Source organism: Panthera uncia, chromosome E3, assembly GCF_023721935.1.
Source record: "Panthera uncia isolate 11264 chromosome E3, Puncia_PCG_1.0, whole genome shotgun sequence".
In the NCBI taxonomy this organism is placed as follows: Eukaryota; Metazoa; Chordata; class Mammalia; order Carnivora; family Felidae; genus Panthera; species Panthera uncia.
The window spans coordinates 27,009,321-27,022,870 of record NC_064815.1 but is presented as its reverse complement, the minus strand read 5'-3'; the positions used below and the strand labels follow the sequence as shown (position 1 = coordinate 27,022,870).

Sequence of the window (13,550 nt, the reverse complement as noted above, 5' to 3'; positions counted from 1 at the left end):
TACTCAATAACAAAAATCCCAATTTTTAAAAATCGGACAAAAGATTTGAAGCAATACTTCATCAAAGAAGAGATACACATGACAAATAATTGCATGAAATGAATTTCAAAATCACTAGTTATTCAGAAAATGCAGATTAAAACCACAAGATACAATACCAAGAGCTAGTGAGAATGCAGAGCAACTGAAACTCTCATACTTTGCTGATGGGGATTCAAAATAGTATAATCATAAATTGGAGCAAGAACATTCCAGAGGTCATCAGGCCCTGGGTGCTGAATGATATGGACCAAACAACAATAACAAAAGGTACAATCACTTTGAAAAACACTTTGGGGGGGGGGGCGCACCTCAGTGACTCAGTTGGTTAGCCTTCCAACTTTGGCTCAGGTCATGATCTCATGTTTGGTGAGTTCAAGCCCCGAGTCAAGCTCTGTGCTGACAGCTTGGAGCCTGGAGCCTGATTCGGGTTCTGTGTCTCCCTCTCTATCTGTCCCCCACCCCCTCACACTCTGTCTCTCTCTGTCTCTCTCTCTCTCTCTCTCAAAAGTAAATAAACATTAAGAATTAAAAGAAAAATATTTTGGCAGATTCTTCTAAATATAAATACGTATGAACCATATGACCAAACCTCCCACTTCTAGGTATCTACCCCACAGAAAGGAAAACATGTTGTCACACAAATCTGTATGTTAATGTTCATAGCAGTTTTATTCATAATCACCCAAAACTGTGGGGAAAAAAACAATTGTCCATCACCTGATCAACTGGTGACTGGATATATGAGTAGTGAGACATCCATACAATGCAATATTACCAGTAGTAAAAAGGAATCAACTACCAATACACATAATAATGTGAATAAATCTCAAAATTACTTTGCTAAGTGAAAGAAGCCAAACCCAAAAGGCTATGCTTCCATTTATATGACTGTGGAAAATTAATAAAGGAAATTTCACTAAAACCAAGTCGGGAGGTTAGGAAGATGTGTTCTCAAGCTTTGCTAGTAGTCATCAATTGCAAATGCAACAGAAAGAACTGAGCCTTTCAGGTGGATACTACTTTATTACCCTAACAAGAGGAAGAAAGGTTTTCATCCCCCACCCCCGCCCCCGCAACAGCCCAGCCAATGAGAGACATACTCAGCCAATGAGAAGCCACTGTAGTTGAACTTCCCCAGGTCAGTCCGATGGACTTGCTTATAACAGACTTCCCAGCTTCCCCCTTTCTTCTGTTAAAATACATTTCTCTTTGGGAGGCAGGCGGGAGGGGGGAAAATGGGTGATGGGCATTGAGGAGGGCACTTGTTGGTATGAGGACTGGGTATTGTATGTAAGCGATGAATCATGGGAATCTACCCCAAAACCAAGAGCACACTGTACACACTCTATGTTAGCAAACTTGACAATAAATTATATTAAAAAAAAAAACAAAAAAAAACCAAAAAACATTTCTCTCCTTCATGTGGCAGACATGCCTCTGATTTTGCCATAGCTGGTTTGTTCCATATTGTAATCCTCTGCTGTTCCTGAACAAACCCATTTTTGCTGGTGAAATAACCAGCAGTATTATTTTTAAGATGAACACAACATTCTAGAAAAGGTAAAATTATAGGGACAGAATTCAGAGCAGTGACTGCCAGGGACTAGAGCCGGGGAGGGAGGATTGATTACAAAGGGGCATGAAGGAGTTCTTGGGGTAATGGAAAAATTCTCTATTTTGATGGCCACTGCATGACCTTATACCTTTAAAAACCTCACTGAACTACAATACCTGAAAAGGAAAAATATTGTAGGTAAATTATACCTCCATAGACCAGATTTAGTTTAAAAAGATACAATTATCTAAAACAGCAAACAATGAGGTAATAGGAATAAAATGAATAAATCTAACAAAACATGTAAGATCTTTTTGGAAACAATTAACTATAGAATCAGGCCATCAAAGACTGCTGATATTAGAATTATCTGACACATCATAAAATAAATTATCTAAAGGAAGAAAAGAAGATATTGGAAACATGATGAAACAAGAAAATGCAAAAGCAACCAGGTAAATTTTGGGGGGAAAAACACAAATAGAAACTCTAGAAATAGAGGCGCCCCGGGGGCTGTCAGTTAAGTGGCCAACTCTTGATTTCAGCTCAGGTCATGATCCCAGGGTCATGGGATCATGCCCCCCATCAGGCTCCATGCTGAGCTTAAAGCCTGCTTAAGACTCTCTCTCCCTCTGCCCCTCCCCCAATCTTGCTCATGCACATGCACGCTCTCTCTCTCTCTCTGTGTCTCAGAAATAAACAGGGGCGCCTGGGTGGCGCAGTCGGTTAAGCGTCCGACTTCAGCCAGGTCACGATCTCGCGGTCCGTGAGTTCGAGCCCCGCGTTGGGCTCTGGGCTGATGGCTCGGAGCCTGGAGCCTGTTTCCGATTCTGTGTCTCCCTCTCTCTCTGCTCCTCCCCCGTTCATGCTCTGTCTCTCTCTGTCCCAAAAATAAAAAACGTTGAAAAAAAAAAAAAGAAAAAAAAAAAAAAAAAAAAAAAAAGAAAAGAAACTCTAGAAATATAAATTATAAAAATTAGGGGTGCCTGGGTGGCTCAGTCAGTTAAGCATCCGCCTTCAGCTCAGGTCATGATCTCGCAGTTTGTGGGTTCGAGCTCCACATCAGGCTCTGTGCTGACAGCTCCCTCTCTCTCTGCCCCTCCCCCACTCATGCTCTGTCTCTCAAAAAAAAAAAAATATATACATATATATATATATACACAAATTTAAAAAGTAAGTGGATAAATTAAACAGCAAATTAGATACAGCTAGAGATAAAATTACTGGACAGGCTTGAGACAGATCCAGAGATATTGTCAAAATGCAGCATGGAAATACAGAGATGAAAAATATGAAGAAAAAAATCAAACATAAAAGACAGAGTAAGAAAGTTGGCTGCATCTAATAATATTAATTTCTGGGGCGCCTGGATGGCGCAGTCGGTTAAGCGTCCGACTTCAGCCAGGTCACGATCTTGCGGTCCGTGAGTTCGAGCCCCGCCTCAGGCTCTGGGCTGATGGCTCGGAGCCTGGAGCCTGTTTCCGATTCTGTGTCTCCCTCTCTCTCTGCCCCTCCCCCGTTCATGCTCTGTCTCTCTCTGTCCCAAAAATAAATAAAAAACGATGAAAAAAAAAATGTTTATAATAATATTAATTTCAGAAACAGACTGAAAAACTGGGAAGTAAGCATTGTCTCTTTGAAGAGACAATGGTTAAAACTTTTCCAGTATTGATTCAGGAAGCCCAATAAATTCCAAGAATAATAAATATAAAAAAGTCCATAACCAGAAACATTCCAGTAAAACTACAAAATGCCAAAAACAAAGAGAGGATGTTAGTAGACAAAATGATTTTAAAAAGTCACAAAAAACAATATCTATAGCATGGCCACAAGTATATAGCTAACTTCTCAATGGAACCCAAAAGGTAGTGCAATGTTATCTTTGAATTGTGAAGAAAAAGTAGTGTCCACCTAGAATTATACACTAGAATAAATTATTTTTTTAACGTTTATTTTTGAGAGAGAGAGAGCAGGGAACGGGCAGAGAGAGGGGGACAGAGGATCTGAAGCAGGCTCTGCACTGACAGCAGAGAGCTCGATGTGGGGTCGAACACATGAACCGTGACATCATGACCTGAGTCAAAGTCAGTTGCTCAAATGACTGAACCACTTAGGCACTCCTAGGATAAATTATTTTTAAGAACACTGGAAAAATACATTTTCAGTCAAAAGTAACAGAAAGAAGTAAATTCTGAGATACAAAAGGGGATGGGGAGAAGAAAGAAGCATGTAGATAAATCAAAACAAATTGAGCCTGACAAACAATACCAGCAATGCCTAGTTTGTGGGATTCAAAGTATCAAGGTAGGAGTCCCAGCACTGGTTACGGTGGAATAAATAATACCCCACCCCATGTCTTCCACCCATTACAACTAAAACCTTGGACAGAGTCCACAAAGCAAATAATAGAGGACTGCAAAGTAGGTAATAACAGACTGGAGAGAGAAATCAAAACTCAGGGAAATAGGGGCACCTGGATGGCTCAGTTGGTTAAGCGTCCGACTTTTGCCCAGGTCATGATCTCCCATTTCGTGAGTTCAAGCCCCATATGGGGCTCTGTGCTGACAGCTCTGAGCCTGGAGCCTGCTTCAGATTCTGTGTCTCCCTCTCTCTGCCCCTCCCCTGCTTGTGCTCTGTCTCTCTCTCTCAAAAATAATAAACATTAAAAAATAAAAAAATAAAAAAAAAACTCAGGGAAATATATGGCAGTGAGTTTATGGTTTTCTTTGGTTTTTCATCATCCCAAGTCTCCAGTTCACACTCAGAACATCCTGGATCCCAGAACTGCACAGCGGGCACAGGAAGAAAGAGCTCCAAGAGAAACTCTCTTGTTCTGGTCAGAAGACTAAGAGGGAGAGGGTAAGGGGAAACCCTGCTTTTATTTTTATTTTTTTTTTTAACATTTATTCATTTTTGAGAGATACGGTGTGAATGGGGGAGGGGCAGAGAGAGAGGGAGACACAGAATCCCATGCCGGCTCCAGGCTCTGAGCTGTCAGCACAGAACCCAACACAGGGCTTGAACTCAGGAACCGGGAGATCATGACCTGAGCCAAAGTCAGACGCTTAACCGACTGAGCCACCCAGGCGCCTTCCTGCTTTATTTTTAATCCCACCCAAGCCTGCCCTGAGGCACTCTCATGGCAGTAATGGTGACATAGCAGCAGCAGACACGCCCACAATAACAGAGAAACCAGGAGACAGAGGGGGAAAAAACCCCAAAAACATTTGCCTGATAGAAACTAGCAAAGGGAAAGAGTGTGGGGGGAATCCCCCTGTTTTTTTTCTCTCTTCCTTTCCTCTAACTGCTTCCCCTAAGAGGTAGATGACCTCACAGGAAGTGCATGACAAGAAGTGCAAGGGGAAACTAAAATCTTGGCCTTCTTATCTTTATGAGGAGGAAGCTTGAAAAAGGAATTCCATAAGCTGTATATGAAGCCCCAAGCCTATCTCCAAGATACACACACATGGAATGGATCACTGAAAGCATACCACAGGCTTTGAGAACCAAACTGTGGTGTAGATCCCCACCCTGGTCTCAGAATGGCCCATGGGCAGTGGAGGGTGGGTGGAGGGGAACAGGGGGTGTGGGATGCACACACAGGACAGATCCAAACACCACAGCCAAGTTTTTAAATGGCACTGAAACCACAGCCCACAGAAGGTGTGTTGGGACTTGCGGTCTGAACGTAGCTCAACTGTGTGCCAAAACAGAGATGTCAACATTCTCCGTAGAACTTTAACAGGACCCAGCATCTCATAGCATAATAATACTTAAAATGTCCAGGATAATCCAAAATTACTTGGCATGCAAGGAAACAGGAAAACTCAACAGCCCACAAGGTAAAAGACATGAATCCCAAGATGTTGGAATGATCAGACAAAGACTTTCGTGTAGCTGTTTTATCACTATGCCCCCATGAAATAAATGTAAACAGTCTTGAAATGAATGGAAAGATAGACCTTCTCAGCAGAAAATAAAAGCCATAAAAAAAAGTCAAATGGAAAATTTAAAGCTGACAAATATGATAACTGAAACAAAAAGTTAATTGGAAGTCTTCAGTAGCAGAATGGAGATGAGACAGGAAAGAATCAGGAGACTTAAAAACAGATCAAAAGAAATTATCCAACCTGAACAGCCAGGAAAAATAAGATTTTAAAAAATGAACAGAGCCTTAAAGACCCATGGGACAATATAAAAAGATCGAACACATATGTCATTGGAATTCTGGAGGAAGAGGAACTTGAGACCAATGAAGAAAGGAATCTTTAAACAAACACTGGCTAAAAACCTCTCAAATACAGTGAAAGACATAAAATTAAAGATTTAAGATCAGTGAGGGGCTCCTGGCTGGCTCAGTCGGTTGAATGTCTGACTTTGGCTCAGGTCATGATCTCACAGTTCGGTTCATGGGTTCAAGCCCTGCATCGGGCTCTGTGCTGACAGCTCAGAGCCTGGAGCCTGCTTCGGATTCTGTGTCCTGCTGTCTCTCTCTCTGCCCACCCCCTCTCAAAAATAAATAAAAATTTTAAAATTTTTGAAAAGAAAAGAAAACAAAACAAAACAAAACAAAAAAAAACAAGTATTGTTTTAAAAAAAAAAGATCAGTGAACGGATCAACTCAAAGATAATCATGTCCAGACACATCATAATTAAACTAGTGAAAACCAAAGATAAAGAAATAAATCGTCAGAGCAGCCAGAGAATAACAAAGCATTGCATTCAATCATTCAAACTACTACAGATTCCTCATCAGAAACCATGGAGGCCAGAAGAGAGAAAAACCATGCTTCAAGCACCCAAAGAAAGAGCCATCAACCCAGAATCCTCTATCCAGCAAAAATATCCTGTAGCAATGAAGGAGAAAGAAAGATATTCCCCAATATGGAAAAGTTCACAGCCAACACACCACCTGCTAAAGGAAATTTCATAGGGAAGAGAAATAGCATCACAGGGAAGCTTCAAACTTCTATAATGTAGGATAAACAACAGAAATGATGATTATCCAAGAGAATATGACAGATTATTTTTCTCCTCTTAAATTCTTTAAAGTAACATGATTACTGAAAGCAAAAAATTATAACATTATCTGGTGAGGATTTTTCATGATTTTAGATTTAACACGTATGAAAATGACAACAAAAAGGACCTCTATGGTTTACCATTTCACTTGAAATGGTAAAATATTAATTTTAACTAGACTGTGAAAAGTTCAGTGTATCTGTTGTAATCCCTATAGTGACTACGGAAACACTACTTCAATAAATGGTGCTGGGACAACTGGATATCTAGACACAACAGAAGGAAGTTTTTGTTTGGAATAATGGCAAAGTTTTATAAATAGAGACTGGTGATGATTGTACAACATTGTACAATATTGTGAGTATAAGTGATGTCACTGAATTCCACCTTAAAAATGTTTAAAATGGAAAATGTTATGTATATTTTACCACAAGTTTTAGGAATTAATAATGTCATATACCAAAAACAAAAACCACTGAACTGTATGCTTTAAATGAGTGAATTGTATGGTGTGTGAATCATGGCTCAGGAGAGCTTTCCTTTTTAAATGGGACAAACAGTCTTAACTACATGTGCTTGGAAATGAAGAGACACACTCTTAAATAACTCTTGGACCAAAAATAGGTTAAAAGAAACTCCTACTTGGCAACAAGAAGGAAAACACTGTCATAACAACACCTTTGGACATAATGAAAGCCGTATGCAGAGAAAAGTGTCCTGTCTTAAAGGCATTTGATATAAAAAAGAAAAATGAGGGGCGCCTGGGTGGCTCAGTTGGTTAAGAGTCCAACTCTTGATTTCGGCTCAGGTCATGATCTCATGGTTGGGGAATTTGAGCCCTGCCTCAGGCTCTGCTCTGACAGCATGAAGCCTGCTTAAGATTCGCTCTCTCCCTCTCTCTCTGTTTCTCTGTCTCTCTCTCTCAAAATAAATAAATAAGCTTATTAAAAATTAAAATAAATTAGTTAATAAGAAGAAAAATGAAATGAATAAAAAATAAAGTTTGGGGATTGAGACTGTTGAATGTTTCTCAAAACTTAGATCCCTTTCCTTCAGGAAACACAAAAATGTGGGCCCCTACACACGTTTCCTGTGTATTTTAGTGGTTAATTCTTAACAGAACATTAAAGAGGTTAAAAAATATATTTACACATTAAAAAGTGGTCTATTAAAACTCTCAAAACTATTCTAAGTTTAAATATTTTTAATTACACCCCAAACAGAATTTGTTGTAATTTTACCTACCTGGGTTTACTGGAAGCAAACTCATCCATTAAACTTTTAAAATCTACTAAATTTTTTTGGAGTCCTCTTATGGCTCTGATCTGAGGCCAGTGCCTCCCCAGCCTCACCCCGATTCTAGTCCCACATCTAAATACATGTCCCCTCTCACAGACAGGTGGGGGTTGGACAACTGATTTCTGGCCAGTGCAGTGTGGGAAGAAGGATGTATATTGCCTCCAGAGGAAGTGATCTAAAACTCTTTATGCAATCTTCCACGCGCTCTGTTTCCCCATCTGCCAGACACGTGGAGAGGAGCCTCCAGAACTACAGGAGGTGAAACTGCAAGATGGAAGGAGCCTGGGTCCCTGAGTTCCTGAGTGCAGGAGAGACCAAGAAGATGCCCAGGAGAGCCTCAAACCAGGAACATCCACACTGGAATGCTACACAATCCAGTACTGACTTTCCTTGTGTTAAACCACAAGCATTTGGGGATTGCTTGTCACATAGTGGTCGGATTTACCTTATCCCATGTAGCTCCGGCCCAAGAATGAAAAAAATTATTTCTGTCTACATTTTCCAACCTACATTGTGGCTCTCCTCCCTCCAAAAGCAGAAGTTTTCTGCAATAAATAGAACAGAGAGCCGCCGAGCACTTCACCCTTTGTATCTACCACACATTTGCCGACAATGAATTCACACTCTGCAAGCCTTTGTCCAGGCGTAAAGCGGGGCATATCCTGGCTGGAAACAGATGGCTCTCAGATGAAGGCAATTGCAAGAGAGCTTAAAGGAATCTTTACAGAGGATGAAATGGGCAGGGCGTAGGAACGCTATGGAGACAGAGTGGTGGCCCACAGACACTGCAGCAAGTCTGAGGTTGTATCTCCAGGCCCCAGAGAGTAGTTACCAGAATTCAGAGGGAGGCAGGGAGAGCTGTGTGGAAAGGGCTGCCTACCAGGCTGTGACGGGCACCGTACCTGGAGTTGGGCAACAGGGATCCCACCCTGGCCCACCCTAGAAAGTCTTGAACATAAAAACATACAAGTGGAGGGCACCTGGGTGGCTCAGTCAGTTAAGCATCCAACTTCGGCTCAGGTCATGATCCTACAGTGTGTGGGTTCGAGTCCCATGTCAGGCTCTGTACTGACAGCTCAGAGCCTGGAGGCTGCTTTGGATTCTGTGTCTCCTATCTCTGCCTCTCCCCTGCTCATGCTCTGTCTCTCTGTCTCTCTCAAACATACATATAAGTGAATTTATAAAAGACACATGAACATCCAGGAATCTGACACCCATTGCTGGGCCAGTTCAACCTGGAACCTGCTAACAGGGATCTCAAGACTATCAGTCTTCCGGCTCCAGAGAAGTGCTTCTCCCCCCAGATTGCCCCATGTTCTGACACAGGGGGGGACTGGACCTAAGGCCAGAGGGGTGGGGGTTGTGCCCTTGTTGACAAAAGAGACTGTCTTTGCATGGGCCTAGGTAAAGGAAAGGGGCAGAGGAGCTACATAAGTAACAGAAAGACTAATTTGTTAATGCCCTCAGATAACTTGAATGCAATAGTTTTTGTATAACACACAACTATCTCCTAGTTGTGTCAAACACCCACTCTCTCTCCTCTTCATGTTCCAATTCATCGTCCCAGAGATACTCACAGGTTAGCATGCTATGCCTAACAGGTGCAGACGGCAACTACAGAAATTCTTAGTACATACCTATATATATGCATATGTACATGTATACACATTCCATATATATATATATATATATATATATATGCATGGGTATAAAATATATATGTGAGTTTGACATATACATGAAGCGAGCTACCAAACTTGATTTAAAATGTGGTTAAGGGGTGCCTGGGTGTCTTAGTTGGTTGAGTGACTGATGCTTGATTTGGCTCAGGTCATGAGCCCAGGGTCCTGGGAATTAGCCCCACATCTCCACTGAGTGTGGAGCCTGCTTGAGATTCTCTGTCTCTCTCTCTCTTTCTCTCTCCCTCTATCCCTCTCCCCATCTTATGCTCTCTCTCTCTAAAATAAAATAAAAGTATAAAACGTGGTTAAAATCATAATGTGATAACAATTTATATCATAAAACTAAAATATTTTGTAGTATTTTCTATAACAAAGATAACTTGTGACATGTGATCCCCTCCAAGCACATGAATATGTTGGGTAAAATGTATGACATTTCCAAATCTGAGTATTGCTTTAAGAATGGTATTGATTGCTGCCTCAGCAGGGAGAAGTTTTCTCCAACTAGAATTGATAAAACAGGGACACCTGGGTGGCTCAGTCGGTTGGGTGTCCGACTTCAGCTCAGGTCATGATTTCACAGATCCTGAGTTAGAGCCCCACGTCGGGCTCTGTGCTGACAGCTCAGAGCCTGGAGCCTGCTTTGGATTCTGTGTCTCCCTCTCTCTCTCTCTCTCTCTCTACCCTCCTCTGCTCATGCTCTGTCTCTCTCTGTCTCAAAAAGTAACGTTAAAAAAAATTTTAGAATTGATAAAACAACACAACCACAGAACTACAATGATTCAAAAAAGGTTGCCTAATTTGGCATTACTACCCATACAAAACAAATTATATGACAATAGTGATTATAATGTGTTTAGTGATTTTACTGAGAAAAGTTAAAAAATAAATTTGACTACATAAACAGATAATACATAAGAATTCCATGTCTTTAATTTTATTTTATTTTTTATTTCTTAAAATCTACATCCAAATTAGTTAGCATATAGTGCAACAATGATTTCAGGAGTAGATTCCTTAGTGCCCCTTACCCATTTAGCCCATCCCCCCTCCCACAACGCCTCCGGTAACCCTCAGTTTGTTCTCCATATTTATGAGTCTCTTCTGTTTTGTCCCCCTCCCTGTTTTTATATTATTTTTATTTCCCTTCCCTTATGTTCATCTGTTTTGTCTCTTAAAGTCCTCATATGAGTGAAGTCATATGATTTTTGTCTTTCTCTGACTAATTTCACTTAGCATAATACCCTCCAGTTCCATCCACGTAGTTGCAAATGGCAAGATTTCATTCTTTTTGATTGCTGAGTGATACTCCATTGTATATGACATTTTCTTTATCCATTCATCCATAGATGGACATTTGGGCTCTTTCCATACTTTAGCTATTGTTGATAGTGCTGCTAAAAAAATGGGGGTGCAGCACACCTGTAGCCCGTAGATAAATGTCTAGTAGTGCAATTGTTGGGTCGTAGGGTAGTTCTATTTTTAGTTTTTTGAGGAACCTCCATACTGTTTTCCAGAGTGGCTGCACCAGCTTGCATTCCCACCAACAATGCAAAAGAGACCCTCTTTCTCCACATCCTCGCCAACATCTGTTGTTGCCTGAGTTGTTAATGTTAGACATTCTGACAGTTGTGAGGTGGTATCTCATTGTGGTTTTGATTTGTATTTCCCTGATGATGAGCGATGTTGAGCATTTTTTCATGTGTCGGTTGGCCATCTGGATGTCTTCTTTGGAGAAGTGTCTATTCATGTCTTCTGCCTATTTCTTCACTGGATTATTTGTTTTTTGGGTGTTGAGTTTGATAACTTCTTTATAGATTTTTACTAACCCTTTATCTAATATGTCATTTGCAAATATCTTCTCCCATTCTGTCAGTTGCCTTTTAGTTTTATTGATTGTTTCCTTCGCTGTGCAGAAGCTTTTTATTTTGATGAGGTCCCAGTAGTTCTCTTTAATTTTTTTTTTAATGTTTACTTATTTTTGAGAGACAGAGGGCATGAGCAGGGGAGTGGCAGAGAGAGAGGAAGACACAGAAGCTGAAGCAGGCTCCAGGCTCCACAGAGCCCCATACAGGGCTCGAACCCACGAACTGTGAGATCATGACCTGAGCCGAAGTAAGATGCTTAATTGACTGAGCCACCCAGGCACCCCTACGTCTTTAAAAATCTGCAAATATCGCCAACCCAAAACAGAACATCCAGGCTCCTGTAATAATAATCAGTTCAGCTGTCTTTGTTTTGCTAACTGTCATTTGCATAAAAACACATTTCTCAATTTTGTATTATGAAGGCATACTTCTCAGGGCAGAGAGATATTATTTGCCAAGTTATGATAACTTAAATATTTAGACATAAGGCACAGGGCTCTGGTTGTACTCTGGCCTTTTGCTGGCACTGAATAACTACATTTCTATAGACACCATGAGTTAATAAAGGCCTGTGACAGGGTGTGTGCCTGGGAACCGTTTGCAGCTATTACTCCCAGACTCTGGAGAAGCCTCTTCCACCTGGGGTCCTTATGGGGGTCACCACCCACACTCACTCTTCTCAGATGCAAACTCCCTCTCTCGGGTCTCCTGGGTCTCACCCTCATCTCAGCTTGTGTTGTCCAAGATGCACTGGTAACCACTTTATCACAGTAATTATGCTCCAGTGAAAGACCAGGGCCACCAGGGCCGGCAGCCACTCTGCATCTGAACAGGAAATATAGGGAAGCCAATCGTCACGCTGGAAGGCAGACATGGGAGGGAGAGACTGTGTGGTGCCTCAACGGGCCCAGGACCCCGAAGCCCGCTTTGAGCTCCAGAAACTGGGAGAGGCGGGAAGGATCCTTCCCTAGAGCCTTCAGAGGGGGCACAATCCGTCCACACCTTGACTTTGGACTTCTGGCCTCCAGAGTTGTGAGGGAATAAATGTCTGCTCTTTCAAACCAAAAACACATCAGTACCAGGGGCCAGTGACACGCAGTGAATGACATGAAGTTTGAGGCCGACATGAACCAAAGTGTCGCCTCAGCTGAGATCCGTTGGCCAGTTCAGGCCTTGTAAGAATGTGCTCAGCTCAGGCCACTAAAAACATATTTCAAATAAAGGAAGGAAAAAAAAGAGGAGGACTATGTGTCCATCATAATTCACCTTAAATTTGAATTCTGTGAAATGCACATCAACAGAAGCATTTCCTGGCTTTTTCTTCTGAATTTGCTAAGCCACCTGATGACCATGGATAAAGGGGATCCCACAGAGGGAAACGTACCGGAGCTGATTGTTAATTTGGGGGAATGTTGTGAACCCTTTCTCAACACAGCCACTATTAAATATTAAATATGTGTACAACAATATAAATGTACCTAATGCCACTGAACTGTATACTTAAAAATGGCTAAAATGGTAAGTTTTTGTTAAGTATGCATTAACACAATAAAACATTTTTAATCAAGGGGCGCCTGGGTGGCTCAGTCACTTAAGCCGCCAACTTTGGCCCAGGTCATGATCTCACGGTTCATGAGTTTGAGCCCTGAGTCAGGCTCTGTGCTAACAGCTCAGAGCCTGGAGCCTGCTTCGGATTCTGTGTCCCCCTCTCTCTCTCTCTCTGCCCCTCTTCCACTCGTGCTCTCTCTCTCTCTCAAAAATAAACATTTAAAAATGTTTTCTTAATTTTTAATCAAGAAAAAATATAACCTGGGGCACCTGAGTAGCTCAGTTAGTTACGCCTCCAACTCATGGTTTCCGCTCAGGTCATGATCTCAAAATTCATGAGTTTGAGCCCCGTATGGGGTTCCACACTGCTAACTGTGTGGAGCCTAATGAGATTCTCTCTCTCTCCCTCTCTCTCTGCCCCTCCCCCCCAGCACTGTAAATAAATAAATACATACATACATAAACCTAAAAAAAAAGAAAAATATAACCTTACAATAAATTATATTAAAAAGGAAGAAAGCTCGTCTCTGCCTA

The 13,550-nt window shown here is 41.4% G+C and overlaps 1 long non-coding RNA gene across 4 annotated transcripts in view; it reads right to left on the bottom strand.

Annotated features, from left to right (window-relative positions):
* The window catches only part of LOC125928259 (uncharacterized), a 36,168-nt gene extending 28,074 nt beyond the window's left edge, over positions 1-8,094 (bottom strand). The window contains exon 1 of one of the 4 annotated variants that reach the window (XR_007459607.1): positions 7,865-8,094. This is a non-coding gene — a long non-coding RNA (uncharacterized LOC125928259). Of the gene's footprint in view, positions 1-1,142; positions 1,924-7,864 lie in introns of those variants that run through there. The other 3 variants (XR_007459609.1, XR_007459610.1, XR_007459608.1) reach the window with 3 other exon arrangements.
* Positions 8,095-13,550: the final 5,456 nt, after the last annotated feature.